Source organism: Rousettus aegyptiacus, unplaced genomic scaffold, assembly GCF_014176215.1.
Source record: "Rousettus aegyptiacus isolate mRouAeg1 unplaced genomic scaffold, mRouAeg1.p scaffold_m13_p_12, whole genome shotgun sequence".
NCBI lineage: Eukaryota > Metazoa > Chordata > Mammalia > Chiroptera > Pteropodidae > Rousettus > Rousettus aegyptiacus.
The window spans coordinates 5,373,431-5,387,375 of record NW_023416287.1 but is presented as its reverse complement, the minus strand read 5'-3'; the positions used below and the strand labels follow the sequence as shown (position 1 = coordinate 5,387,375).

The 13,945-nt window shown below is 45.6% G+C and overlaps 1 long non-coding RNA gene across 2 annotated transcripts; it reads left to right on the top strand.

The window, feature by feature from the left end:
- The first annotated feature begins 243 nt into the window (after window positions 1-243).
- Window positions 244-13,479, top strand: LOC118609968. 2 transcript variants are annotated; one of them, XR_004953540.1, is made up of 6 exons: window positions 244-373; window positions 1,531-1,734; window positions 4,506-4,557; window positions 8,808-8,913; window positions 9,882-11,228; window positions 11,315-13,479. It is a non-coding gene; the product is annotated as an uncharacterized LOC118609968 (long non-coding RNA). The 2 variants fall into 2 exon arrangements; XR_004953539.1 differs by having other exon boundaries at window positions 9,882-13,479.
- The last annotated feature ends 466 nt before the right edge of the window (window positions 13,480-13,945 follow it).

Sequence of the window (13,945 nt, the reverse complement as noted above, 5' to 3'; positions counted from 1 at the left end):
CGTCAAGACGGAGATGTCCCCTGAGCTCTGCTGAGCTAACCGGATTAGATAAGGTCACTTCGAGCTTTCCTCATATGAAACATGCAGGCTCTTCTATGTAGCAGATACTACTGGTTGCCTAACAACAAGTTGCCTTGGTTGCAGACAGCAAGGACTACTCCATGATGGGTTAACCAATAAGACTTTTTTCCCCTTCACATAAGAAGTCTTAGATTCCAGGGCTGCTGAATCATTCCAAGAAAGTCACCCAGGACTTAAACTCGTTTTGGCTTTTCTGTTCCACCAGTCTTTGCATACGGCCCTTAACCTCAGGATTCCACGATGGCTGCCCTATTGCAGCAATGGGAACATATCTGTATGGGAAGTGAAGAAGGTAACAGATGTGCGTTCTGGCAGAATCTTTATCGAAAAAAAAAATTCTACACGGGAGTGGGGAAATCGTGGGTGTGTATGTGTGTGTGTGTGTGTTTAAGCTGGCCTTAATGGCAGCCTGAATAATTCTAGGATTCTGTTAATAAGAAAGAAAAGAAAGGATCTTTGATGAGCAGTTGGCAGTGTCTACCAACGATCACATGGCTATTCTCTTCTCCCTAAAGGATATCCATGTTCCTCAGGGTGGCATATGCTTCCGAGAATATTTGTATCAGCTCCGGAAAGTGAACTCTGATCAGTTCAAGCTATTCAGGGTGACCCATTTCCTCTTATCAATGATTAGCTTACGTATGACATCATTTTGGGCAGTGAGATCCGAGGGAAAAGTGCAAAAAGGACCTCGGAATAAGTCTCTTTCTTCCTAAAGAAAGACTCGAGGAATTGAAGAGTTAGTTTTCTGCCTCTGGATGTTGTCGTGTGAAGACACGGTGGCTGGAGCTATGCAGTGATGTTGTAAACATGAGGAGAGCCGGCCTGGTCGGACAAGGCTAATATGCTGGGGTCAGCAAAACAGAAAGATGCAATTGGACCCGCTATTCAAGAGGTCCCTGAGCTAATGAATTAGTTGGAGCTACTTTTCTTCCACACATCTTTTTATTAATTTATTTACTTTTATGTGAGATGATAGCATTTCTTCTTATCGTTCGGCTCTTTTGAGTTGAGTGTTCTATTTCTTGTACCCAAAGAAGAAATTCCAGCTGAGACTTTTGTTTGATGATAGCAGCAGAATGGGTCAATTTTTAAATCACCATCCCTACGTATAATAGAAACAACTACCTTTCTAACTTCGTCTGCTCCCACTTCCCCCTGGTTTGCTGCTGTTCTTCTACGAAGCCAGGGGCACCCCTGCCTCCAGGCCGTCGTACTGGCATTGCTGCTTCCTCTGCCTGGACCGCTGTCTCCCAGCTGGACATGCAGCCTCATTCTGTTGCTACTCAAATATCACCTTATCAGAAAGGCTTCCCTAATTGCCCTAAGATACAGCTCTCTCTCAGGTCCTCGTCTCATGCCTGGCGTGTAGTGATCACGCAATGTGTGCTCGACGAATGAATAGAAAAGTGTGTTCCGAGCTTCCCTTCTAAAACTTTCATTCCGTAGGGGTGAAGAGTGCAGGATTCGGAATCAAACGCCCCTCGCTCTGAACTCCGGCTCGGGCATTGCCGGCCACGTGGTCCAAGGTGCCGAGTCTCCCCATTTCTTCATCGATGAGATAGTTTTTAAAAACACACGTCATCCACTGGTTGTTAGAGATGAACGAGATGGCGACTCTGAAGCCCTGAGGCCGGCGTGCGAGGAAAGCAGGTGAGTGGCAGGGAGCATCGCGGCGCGGCAGAGGCGGCTCCTCCGGACCCCGGAGCCAGCGTCTGCCCTGCCCGCAGGTGAGGGCTTCGGACTGAGACTTGAGCTCTTGCATCAGGCAAAAAACGTGGGAGACTTGTGAAAAAATGTAGCACTAAACAAATGTCTCCAAACTGCCGTCTGCCCAGGTCAGTGGTAAGAAATGAGAACATTCTGTATAAACAGATGTTATTAAAGATGATGTTTGCCAGAGCGTCAGATCCTGAGCCATCTGCCACCGCAGAGCCTCCCGCATTCCTTTGAAGAAAAGCGCTCTTGCCTCTTCCTGCCCTCCGAAGGCTGACCAGTATAAATACTGCTAATAGCCATATAGTGGAAGGATAATCCCACTTGGCTATTTTTAGTTTCCCCTTGAAGTCTTAGATTTCACATTTAAAGTGGTTTTTTTTTTTTTTTTTTGGTTTTTTTTTTTTTTAAAGTTTGCTTCCAACTCAAATACACCCAGGCTGAGAAATAAAAGGACTTAGGTTATTACTTTCTGATTCTCCGGGGAGTAGGCAATGAGGCCAACCTCTACGGGATGCTGGGTCATTCAGGGAGGGCGTCTGCCTCAAAGAGGACCCTGCCGGCCGGGCAAGCACATCGCAGTCAGCCCCGCGTCCATCATGTCGCCCTTCTTGAGGGTGGGGGGCCTCCCCCTGATGGAGACACCCAGCTTTCTCTGACCTTTCCAGATAGCTCAATAAAATATTATCGTTCAGCATTTTCTATTCAAATTCCGTAAAACTTCTGTTTGGATTCCCCTGTCCCTTATGTGGGTATTTTTATACCACACTTGATAAAAGGAATGAGAACATTCCATCCATCCATCCATCCATCCATCCATCCATCCACCCATTCACTGAGTCATTGATTCATTCAACAAATAACAGGTGCCTACTGCATGCCAGATACTGTGTTCTGCTGGGTTCTCAGGGCACTTTGTCTAATAGGGCAGTTAATAAAGTTTGAGTAACTAAAAATTTAATCAATTTATAAATCAATACAGGATTGCATAGACTACCTGCTATATGTATTATAATTACAATTTATAAAATAATTGTATTTATTCATACATGACAAGCGCGATATAGTATTTGTTACATGGCGGGTAGTATCCTAAGTGCTTTATATATTAAGTCATTTAAGGCTTCCTTATTTCACAAATGGGGAAAGTAAGAAACCAGGTTAAGTACCTTTTGAAGGTCACCCACATGGATTTTCAGGTCACGTAACCACATGACAGTACTCTGTATGGTCTGTAAGACGCCCCGTGAGCAAGTGGGCTAGATATGGTCAGGAACCAGGAAGGAAGGTAAGCTGGACGATGATGGAGAGTGTCCCTGGTGGGTGGGTAGGGGGCCGTTCTCATGGGCATTGGCCAGGCAGAGGTCTGAGGAATGACAAACGGTCAGCAATCTAGGAAAAAAACCCTATAAGTTGGGAGAGGAGAAAGTGCTAAAGCCTGAAGCAAGTAAGAGGGTGGCTTATTTCAGGGACAGAGTGAAGACCCACGTGACCAGGGCGCGTGACCAGGTCAAGCTACACCGAGAGAGAGCCGAGTTGGAAAGGTAGTTAGGAGGGCCAACCCTAATGAGTTTGAATTCAAATACCATTCGAAAACAGAAAATTGCTCAATGAATCATCCTGCTCAGGGTTTTGTAGGAGCTTGTAGGGGCTGGCATTCCTCACGGAGCTCAAAGAGATGCCGATAAAAGACGTCGTATCATCCCTTGTGGCTGAAAACCTGGAAGCATTATCGAATCTTTGCTTCCTTAGTACGTCTCTGATCATAATCGAATCACTCGGGAATGAGTGGTGGTCTGACCTGGCGACAAGTCCGGACCCAGGGACCTGTGCTGCTGAGCCCCAGGGCACATGTAACCATCTGAGTGGAACTTACACTAACCTCAAGACTTCCCTGAAGTGGTGTTATCTGGGTCGTGAATCAAAAATATATTCTGAATATTAGATTATTTTCCTGTGATTTATATGATTTCTAAAAATGGGGCACAGGGGTCAAAAATAGGGGGGAAAAAAGAAGGCGGACTTTATGCTATTGGTTTCCAATGAATTGAGATTTTACTGTCATTTATGTGTGTCTTCACAGAGAGAGAGAGAGAGAGAGAGAGAGAGAGAGAGAGAGAGAGGGAGAAGAGAGAAGGCAGGGAGGAAGGAAGGGAGGAAGGAAGGAAGGAAGGAAGGAAGGAAGGAAGGAAGGAAGGAAGGAAGGAAGGAAGGAAGGAAGGAATCATTTACAAATGAACAAAACAAACCCAAACAAATTAGAACAAAACACTCCTATCTATCCCCACAAAAGCTTTATAAAAATCTTTGAAAACCTGCTTTTTTATGTGTGAATTTACGGTTCAGAATATCTTTGGACCCAACCATGACACATGTAATGTGATCACAACTAGCAAAGGATCTTAGCTCAGAAGTGATGGCCTTGGATCTCTCGGCTCCAGCTCTCACAAGCCAATTGACAGTGGGTGAGCTGCTTCACGTCCCCAACCCTCAGCGTCTTCGTCTGCAAATGGGGATTATCATGGCACCTAACTCAGCACGGTGCCTGGCACATTCACTTATCACGGGCTTTTGACATTTGCAAAAATGCGTATAGCGTATACATACACATTAGTGCCAAACACAGCACTAAATGTTTTCCACAAGTCAATGCACATGATGATAAAATAACCACATGAAATAGGTGTTATTTTGTTTCCATTTTACAGGTGAGGAACCTGATGCTTACAGAGTAACTTGCCAGAGTCACAGAGCTAAGAGGTACAGTATAGCTATTAAGTTGCTCGATTATTCTGCTATCCTGCTTCCTTGATACTGATGTTATTTAGACTTATAAAACTGTCCCTAACCAGAGCAGAAGACAGGTCAGTCTGTCTCCATCTCCAGGATCCTCTTGCCTTGGAATAATTCAGGAATTTTTGGACACTTCCTCCATTGATAGGGTCAATTATTTTCTGTTGTTACCTGCTAAAGACAAGCCATTCAGGAAATCCGAGGAAATAACCCCAATTCAAAAAGGTGGCAGAAACTTTAGAGATGCTTGTGCTCTGTGCCTTGCTGCAACGTCCTTGATAACCTAATTTCGGGAGGGACATCCCAGCAGTCCCTGTGCATTTTATTGGTCACACAGAGCAATGGTATGACAGGGAGAGGAGTCGCGAGGGCTGGCAGACCAGGTTGGGGTTCTCCTCAGAGGCTGGCTACCTCGCCAACTATATGTTGTAGAAAACTTTTTAAAAAAGATATGATTTGACTGGAAAATCAGTTCTATGAAAGATTTAGCCTCACATTGTAGATGATTAGTCCCCTTGGACAGATGCTCACGGGAGACAGCACAAACTCATTTCATGTAAGAGATAAGGAACACGACACATTAGATCAGTTGCTATTTTAATTTAGATCTTGAGAAACAAATTAGCTAGAAACCTAGACTTTGATGAACAGATATGGAGGCTAATTTATGTGGTGCTAGAATTAATATATGTATGAGAATGTAGCATATTAACAAGTATTACTATGCCTATATCCTTTAAAAATGTATATTTGGTCAACCTCTGAGATTCTTTCATATATCCAAGGGTGCAGATTCGATATGCACCTCTCCTGATACAAAGACAATAATTTCAAAAATATTACACTTAGTTTTTCACGAAGCGTTATTTACTACTGGGCCTTGCATTGTCTAGCTTCCGCCTGGTGGTAGAACGTAATCTCATCCAGCTACACTGGGCAGCGTCCTGATTCTCAAACACATGTCCCTTCCTACCTCAGGACCTTTGCATGTCCCGTCCTTCCTCTCGCCAGTCCTGCAGACGATCTATCACTGGACTGGCTTCCTGGAATTTCTGTACATAAATGAGTTCTTCAGAGAGGCCTTTCTTTACCTTCCTCAGTTATTCTCATTTTCATGAACCGGCTTTGTTTCCTTGTGCTCACCACGAGCTGATTTATCTGCGCTTTAAAAATTGTTTATTGCCCATCTGCCCCGAAAAGTACCAACTCCTCGTCAGACCTATTCAGTTGTCTATCCCCAGTAAACCAGCACAATATCTCGCATACGACAGGTGCTAAATAAATATTCTTTGAACTTGGTTTTGACTATGGATTTGCAAACAGGTGACTAACATTGGATGGCACTCACCTTTGATTTTGGGGAACTGAATTTCGCTTACTTCCGGTTGCCAAGAGTTGCCTTCCTTCGGCATGACGGCACCAAAACATTTGCTGTCCTTGTGAGCGTGAAACTGAAATGTCAGGTGACATCTGAGAAAGAATCAGTCACGGCGGCTCTTTAAATACGAACATATTAAACCGGCAATCCACAGTACCTGGCTCAGAGAATTCCATCCTTAACACGTGACGAGTTGGAGTTTACAGTTAAAGTCCACTTAGCAAATGTTTATTCTACCGCGAGCTTTCCTTTTGTTTTCTCTAAGTACAGCTCCCTGCCCTGCCAGGATTTGAGGTCATAGAAACACGAGGTGTCTATTAACATATCAATGGAGGGATTGCCTTGGAATCCAGAATTTGGAATAATATTTGCATCTCAAGCTCAGAAGCTGCACAAGCAAGCCTGCTTATTGATTGCCTTTAATTTCCCCTTAAAACAGTGTCCGTTTCTGAATAAAAGATTAATAGAAGTGGGCTCAGCTCGTCGCATAATTTATACTTGAGTTGTGCCTCCTTTCCATTAGGAAACGTGTTGCACACACATCCCTACCCCGAGATGTTTGAATTCCGTTTTCTAAGAAAAATTGCTGCTGATCACCAAAGCTTGCAGTTTAATTGAATTTGTCTTTGTCCACTTAATCTTTCTGCTTACGAAACTGGGGTGGGTAGGATTTACACGGAAAAAAAAAGAAAAACAAAAAAACAAAAAAACCCCAAAGCACAGACCTGAAAAATACAGATGATCACTAGGAGAACGGGCTGAAGAAAGAGATCTAAAACGCGCTTTAAAAAATGAAAGCGGAGTGTGCCGTTCGGCATGTCTCTGCTGTACTTCTCTTGGCTCTCGGCATTAGCAGAAACTCCCGAATCGCCCCGGGATAAACATGGCGACCTGAAACGTAAACTGTTGTACCAGCTTAGAGCAGCTCCGACCTTTTTGTCTGGGCTGTGGATTTCTGTTTCCTTTTGGGGAAGAAAAAAACATGAGAGGAAAGTGAAGATTTTTGTTTTGTGTCAAGTTTGGAAAACTTTTTCTATAAATGAATGGTTGTTAATAATAATAACGTTCATAAGAGCAATCATTTATCAAGGACTTTTTTTTTTTTTTTTTTTTTACCATTGTGCTGAAGGCTTTCTACTCTTTATCTCATCTAGTCCTGGCTCCAACATCCTAAGGAAGTCTAGTTAATATTCCCACGCAGACAAGGCTTGCAGGCACCTGCCTAAGTTTGTCGAGTGGAGGAGCCAGATTTTGAAGTATTTGATTAGAAAATCCAAGAACACCATCCCACCAAGAGAAGAACATTCTTATGGGTTGGCCCCCATCTGCGTTTATCTTTTCAACATGGTGGATGGAAGAAGTATGAGCTTTTCGGTTAGGTCATCAGGACCGGAAGCCTGAGCTTCAAATCCTAGGTCTGTCTCCTACCACCCAGACTTGACCGGTAGGCAATATCATCTCCCACAGCCAAAGAGGCTTCTTGAAGACAGCGTTCTTCCAACGCATTGACTTGGGTTATTCTACATGGTCCCTCTCAGTGTAAGTGACTTATGCTGTAGAGAAGCAAGGAGCAGAGAGGAAAACCGCGTCAATAAGAATCAAAATATAACAGCGACCCATGAAAGAATGCCCTCTTACCCCAGCCAACAAGAATTATATCCCAAGTACCGATAAAAGGAATGACATCCCCAAGATGTCATTCACCAAGAAGTTCACGATTTCGCTCTTATCTTAGATCAACCTAATGATGGCCAAGGTTGCAGCTGCATTTGTACAGGTGATCATGTGGGTGTGTTCTAGTTTCTCTCTTTGATGGGGGACATATAGAATTATTTCTGATTTGGTGATCAGAGCTGAGCTAGAATTAAGATTTTAATAGAAAGAATGAGATCCGATTTTGCAAGGCAAAAAGCGAACATGCCTGCTTTCTCGTTTGGGATAATGGTTCCCAATTCCCTAATTCTGTGACTCTCCACACTTGCCATTCACCATTCCCATCACTGCTTCATTGACTCAAACCAAGAAAGCAAAAAACAAAACAAAATGTGTTGATGGAGCATTTGTGGAGCGTGTGCAGACTCTGTTAAAGGTACCAGGCCTAAGACAATATGCAGGACAAAGGTCGTATACAAATAATTAAATACGCTGAACAAATAATTCCACTAATAATAACTGAACTACCATTTTGACACTTGTTATGAAAAGAAATGAACACAGGATACAAAGAGACTGTATATGAACCGCATCTAAACTTCTCGGCTCCCCTCCTCCCCCCCCCTTCTACCCATGATTCCCTTCCCATTTGCTTCAACACGGGGTATTGGCTATGCCTGGAGACTCTACAGTCTGAACCTTAGGGCTTCGAATCCTGGATTACTACTTAGTGGCTGTGTGACCTTGGAAAAGTTACTGAACCTATCTGAGCCTTACATCCCTTAGCTGTAGAATGAAAATGAGAGAAGCACCTGTTCATGGAGTTATCGTTAGAATCAAGTGAGCTCATCTCAGGAAAGCACTTAGCCTCAGAGATGGGCTTGAAGCGGTGCTCGATGAAGTCGTGTTGTTATTACTAGTCTCTGCAAATGCGTGACTTTCCAGGGTCAGAAGCCTGGACGCTGCTCCCTAGCTGTGTGTCCCCGGGCAAGTCGGGTGACCTCTCAGGACTCCATTTCTTTCTTCTGCAATGAGAAGATGATAAATCCGCCCAAGAATTAGAGTTAATGCCCAGGAAATACTTAGCTCAGTCAATGGCAGCTGCTATTATTATTATTACCTTATGATTATTTTTAGACTCTGTACAAACCGTAATAATGCCTAACTACGCCTTTTAATCCCACAGTTTTAGTGCTGTTGACACGTCTGTTTCTTAGTGAGATTCTGAGAGTCTTTCTCCCGAGCGTGAATTGTCTTTATTCCCCATTCTTTCTCCTGAAAGCTCTTATTTGGTGAGTAAACTTGCAAGAGGGGTGGTAGATAAGGGATTTGGTCCTTAAAACACTTCTTTAATCTCCACGGCTGCCATGAAATGTGTGTCATTTTTGCTTGGGCGATCAGATTACGTTTCATAAACAATATCCACTATGTTTAAAAATCTTCAGACAGCCTCTCCTAAGTGGCTTGACTCAGCTAATGCCTCGTTTGACTTGGATCTTTTATTGTCCGCGAGGCTGTTTACGCCACCATCAGATTCCTGCATAGAGACCCATACTTCCCTGAATATTTTTTTCTTATTTGAAGCAGTTCCTTAGTTTTCCGATGTCCTCCTGTAGAAGGATTTCAGGACGCGGACTGTCCCTTGTAAACTTTCCCAAACTGGAATTATTGCCGCATTTTAGAATTTCTTATTTTCCCCTGGCATTCACCTTCTGTTTTCTTCACCCAGAACTTTCGAAGCCAGAATTGCCAGCTCGCCCTAGTCCTGCACCACCCCGGGCAATTGGAGAGAACCGTGCACTTTCCACTGCACTTGTACACGTTGCGTTGCGACTAAATTTTAACGTGTCGTGTATCGGTCATCCTGTTTTACGGGCCGCTTCTGGGTGCGACTCCCTTGGCCTGTGCTTTCCAATTAACTTTCTTCTTAGCAGAGTTCTAGAAGGTTCTACCTCCAAAAATATATGTCGATTCATTTCACTCGGGTCACCCCTTCCCCTCTCCCCACCTGTCCTCTGGTGGCACATCTCACTGCCCTCCTGATTTCCTTCTTGCCCTCCTTCAAATCCGTTGTTCACAGAGCAGCTGAAATGGCTTTTTAAGAGAGCCTTCCCGAACGCCCCCGCCTCCTTCCTCAGCTAAAACAGCTCTCTAGGTCACTCTGTCCCGTTCTCTGCTATTTTGGCTTTGGAACAGTGAGCAGTATCTCTAGTTTGCCTTTTACTTGTTTATTCTAACTTTGGTCTCTTCCCCTTTCTAGAACAAGGTGGAGCAACAGCTCTCAGCCTCGGCACGGCAGACCTTGAGGGTGGATAACTCGTTGCCGCGAGGGCCGCCCTGTGCATCGCAGGGTCTTTAGCTGCATCCCCGGTCTATTCTGGATATCGTTTTGGCTCAGGACTGAAAAATTAAGATAAGCAGATGAGATTTTTTTAGGAGACGCGCAAATGGTGTGTTAGGGTCGAGATTCTCAGTGGTCTCCGTAGCATCGAATGAAGGACTGGAAGAAATAAGAGAATATTTTTACCAGGGACTCATGTGGATTCTGGCACCAGTTATTGAAGTCTGGGAATAGGGAGACTTGGCCAGACGGCAGTTCCTGAGAAGTAGATCTGGGGCTTCTCGTTGGCCACAAGCTCAATTTGAGCCAGATGTGAGCAGCTGCCGAGGAAACGGTGTTAGGCTGCATGAGCAGAGTTAAGTATATACGCCTTACGGGTCCAAGGAAGCTAAAGAGAGACAACAATTTAAATGAGCTAGACAGCCCACATTTGGAGAAGGGAGGTTAGTTATGGAGACAAATTACGAATCCGAATGGGGATCTTGCCAAAGTCGTGTGTGCAGGATGGGGGTGGGAGGAGACAGGTCGACGAGTCAGTCATCGGGAACGGTCGTGATGAGTAATGACGGAGCATCTAGGGATGTTTCCCAGAGAACAGATGACCACGGGAAGAGGGAGCCTTCCCAGAGCTCTGAGGTTCCTCCGTGTGGAGGAAGCCGCCTTGCCGTCTCTCTTGCTTTTGGGGCAAACCTTGGGGAAATCAGTGCGAGGTACTCACCTTTTGGAGTATCAGCTCAGGCCACATTTCCTCCACCCCTCTCTTGTGTACCCCGATTTCACGGTGTCAAGTGAGGTGAGTCCCTGGAAGCCATGTTTGTTCTCGACAGCTCTACCTGCCTGTCGCTAGCTGACCAGACAGGGAGTGAGAGGGTGCGTGCTGGAAGCCAGAGGGATGGGGAGCGTGGAACTTCCAGATCTGTAATGTGCAATTTTGGGGCCCATGGGCAGCCATTCGTGACAATGAAGTAGCTGTGAAAATCAATCTACAGAGGGAAAAGAGTGAGGCCGAGGTTCAGAGAAGCAGAGATGGAAGACAGAGGGTCTCGTCTGGCTGAATTCTTTCCAGCTTCCCATTCCTTGGTATCAGTCCTTCCCGAAGCCCGACTGCCTTCCCGGACAAGGACTTCGTGAGATAATCTTTGTGTCCTTGTTCTAGAAAGCTCAGTATGTAATGGTGAGTCCTGCTCAGCCATTGGAAGAGTAGCCTCAGGGAGTAAGAATATTTCTGTGTCTGGAATGATTCAAGTAGAAGCTGAATGACCCCAGGTAACTGGGACGCGGAAGGTGAGAGCTGGGATGGACTTGGGCTTCGGGAAGACCTGGACTTGACTCCAGGCTCCGCTGCTCTACAGAGCCTGGAGTCAAGTCCAGGGAGCTTGGGCAACGTTCTTAAGCTTTGCTGAGGCTGTTTCCATCTGCGGAATGAGGAGCAGAGGCGTACCTCAACAACTGTGGTGAGGATGAAATAACCCCATGGGTTAGTTTCCTATGTCTGCCATAAGAAATTGCCACAAACGTAGTGACTTAAAACAGAACAAATGCACTATGTGACGGATGCGGAGATCGGGAATCCAAAATGGGTTTCCCTCGGGCTGGGTCGAGGTCTCGGCCGGGCTGTGCCCCTCTGGAGGCTCCAGGGGAGAACCCCCTGCCTTGCCTTTCCCGGCTTCTCGAGGCCACGTGCATTCCGTGATCTGTGGCCCCTTCGTCTTCAGAGCTCGTCGCCTCCGCCGCCGCTCTCATCCTCAGATGTCCTCCGCCACTGACCCTGGGAGGACGCTGTGATTGCGCCGGACTCATCCGGGTAATGGACGAAGATATCTGCATCTCGAAGCCCTTACCGTAATCACACCTGCCAAGTCCCTTTTGCCACGGAAGGTTCCTCACTCAGAGGTGCCGGCGATGACGGCGCAGACACCTGTCGGGCGCTGTTGCTCCGCCTGCCGCAGTTCGTGACGCACCTGTATCGAAAGCCGCGTGTGCGCGAGGCGCCGTGCTGCGTGCTTCTGTGCACGTTATTTCATTGAAGCATCGCCACAGTTCTGGGAGACATAGGAAGCTGAAATGATTTGCCTGAGGCCACTCAGCTAGGGAGCGGGGCGGTGCCCAGAATGGAGACTTGTGGTCTCACTCCAGAGCCGTCTCCCTCTCTCTCTCTCTCTCTCTCTCTCTCTCTCTCTCACTGGTGAGAAATGGCGAACACACGGGTCTTACTTATGTCAGGCCAGGGTCTGTGGTGAACCAGAGAGGCGTCACGCCATCTAACGAGGAGGTAGTGGCTCCACATCTCCACCCCATGGGTACCAGTTTTCCTGCAGACGCCACACATCTACGTTATTCGTGTGAAATGACCCAATGTTGAAATGTCAGAAACTGATTCAAATATTTCAAAAAACTTCCTGCAGGCACGTAACATAGACGGATGGGTGCATTTCACCCCTATAGTCCCCATTTAAGATATCTTCAATACTACGCTTTTATTCGTCTTTGTATTTGATGACAACGGGCACATATCGAATCATTATTTAGTCTTTATTTTATGCCCGGCATGACGCTCCATACTTTACTGTTTTATCTCGTTCGCTAGTACGTGTTCTTAATTAAGAATTTAATTCCTTAATTGTGAAGTTGTTGTTATCTTTAAGAGAATGCTTATGGGCGAGCGTAAATCTTCCACGACAAGCCTTAAAGAGCAAAGGTTCAGTCCATCTCGGTTCCCAAACCCGGCTCCATCACCCGATGAGATGTGTGACTGTGGGCAAGTTAACGCACCCCACTGGAGGTACTTCTTCATGTAGGAAGCTTGTTCATAGACTTCCGGTAGGGTTTTTGCAGGTGGACGCACCTTTCAGAGCACCATATAAATATTAGTTGTAATTCATAGCTAATGTATTACTGACCTTAATCTGCAGAAAAGCAGCCTAGAAATGGTGGCCTCTGCTGTGAATAACAGGATGGGATCAGATGTGACGTTTTCAGCCAGAAGTGGTCACGTGTCGGGTCTCAGGGCCGGAGGGGAGGCCCCATTGCATAATTTCAACGGTCTTAAGGCAACGATGGACATCTGCCGCTGGGAACAGCTGTGGCTCCGTCTCAGTCACACGCATTGCCTTCCTGAGTTTCTCACTCACTGTGAAGATCTGCTTACTACATGTCTGAAGTGGACCAGGACTAGGTCTCGGGGGACCTGGGTACTGGTTGTTAGATTGGTCACTAATCAAATGGCCTTAGGACTTTTTCCTGTTCTCGACTCAGTTTTTTCCACCCGGCAAATGGGTCAGATGGGATGAGATCACATAACCTGTGGTCTGTCCGGTTATTTTAAAAGCTGTGCTACGAGGGAACAAGGGAATTCCTGGCCGATGTGTCTTAGAACTTTTCATGTTTTCTTAAGTGGTTTCTGTGTCGAAGACATCTGGACACCAGAAAAAAAATGTAAATGAAACTCTTTTTATAATATTTATGTTTTAAAAGTTAAAAGTTTAAACAGGTGAAAATAAAGTTTCCCTTCCTCTTTTGGCCATGGTCTCCTCATTTCCATCTTCAGAGAAAACCACAGCGATAGGTTTCTAGTATGTTCTTTCAGAGACGTCCTGTGCCGGTGGTTTTCAACTGAGGGCAGGGGTGTTGACCCTAAGGGACATTTGACAATATCTGAAAACAATTTTGGTTGTCACAGCTGAGGGAGGGATATTACTGGCATCTAAGGGTGGAGACCAGGAATCTCAACATGCACAGAACAGCTTCCTCCTCCCCCCGGCCTCCCACAAAGCAAAGAATTATCTGGCCTCAAATGTTCATAGCGTTGAGGTTAAAAAACCTTGCTGAATGCATCTGTTAGCAAATACAAGTGTGCGTGCACACACACACACACACACACACACACACCCTCTTTATGTGCAAACGGCAGATACATCACACGCTTTACTGCATCTTGTTCTTTTCGCTTCACCGTGGAGCTTGTTCCGTATCTGCCCAAATAG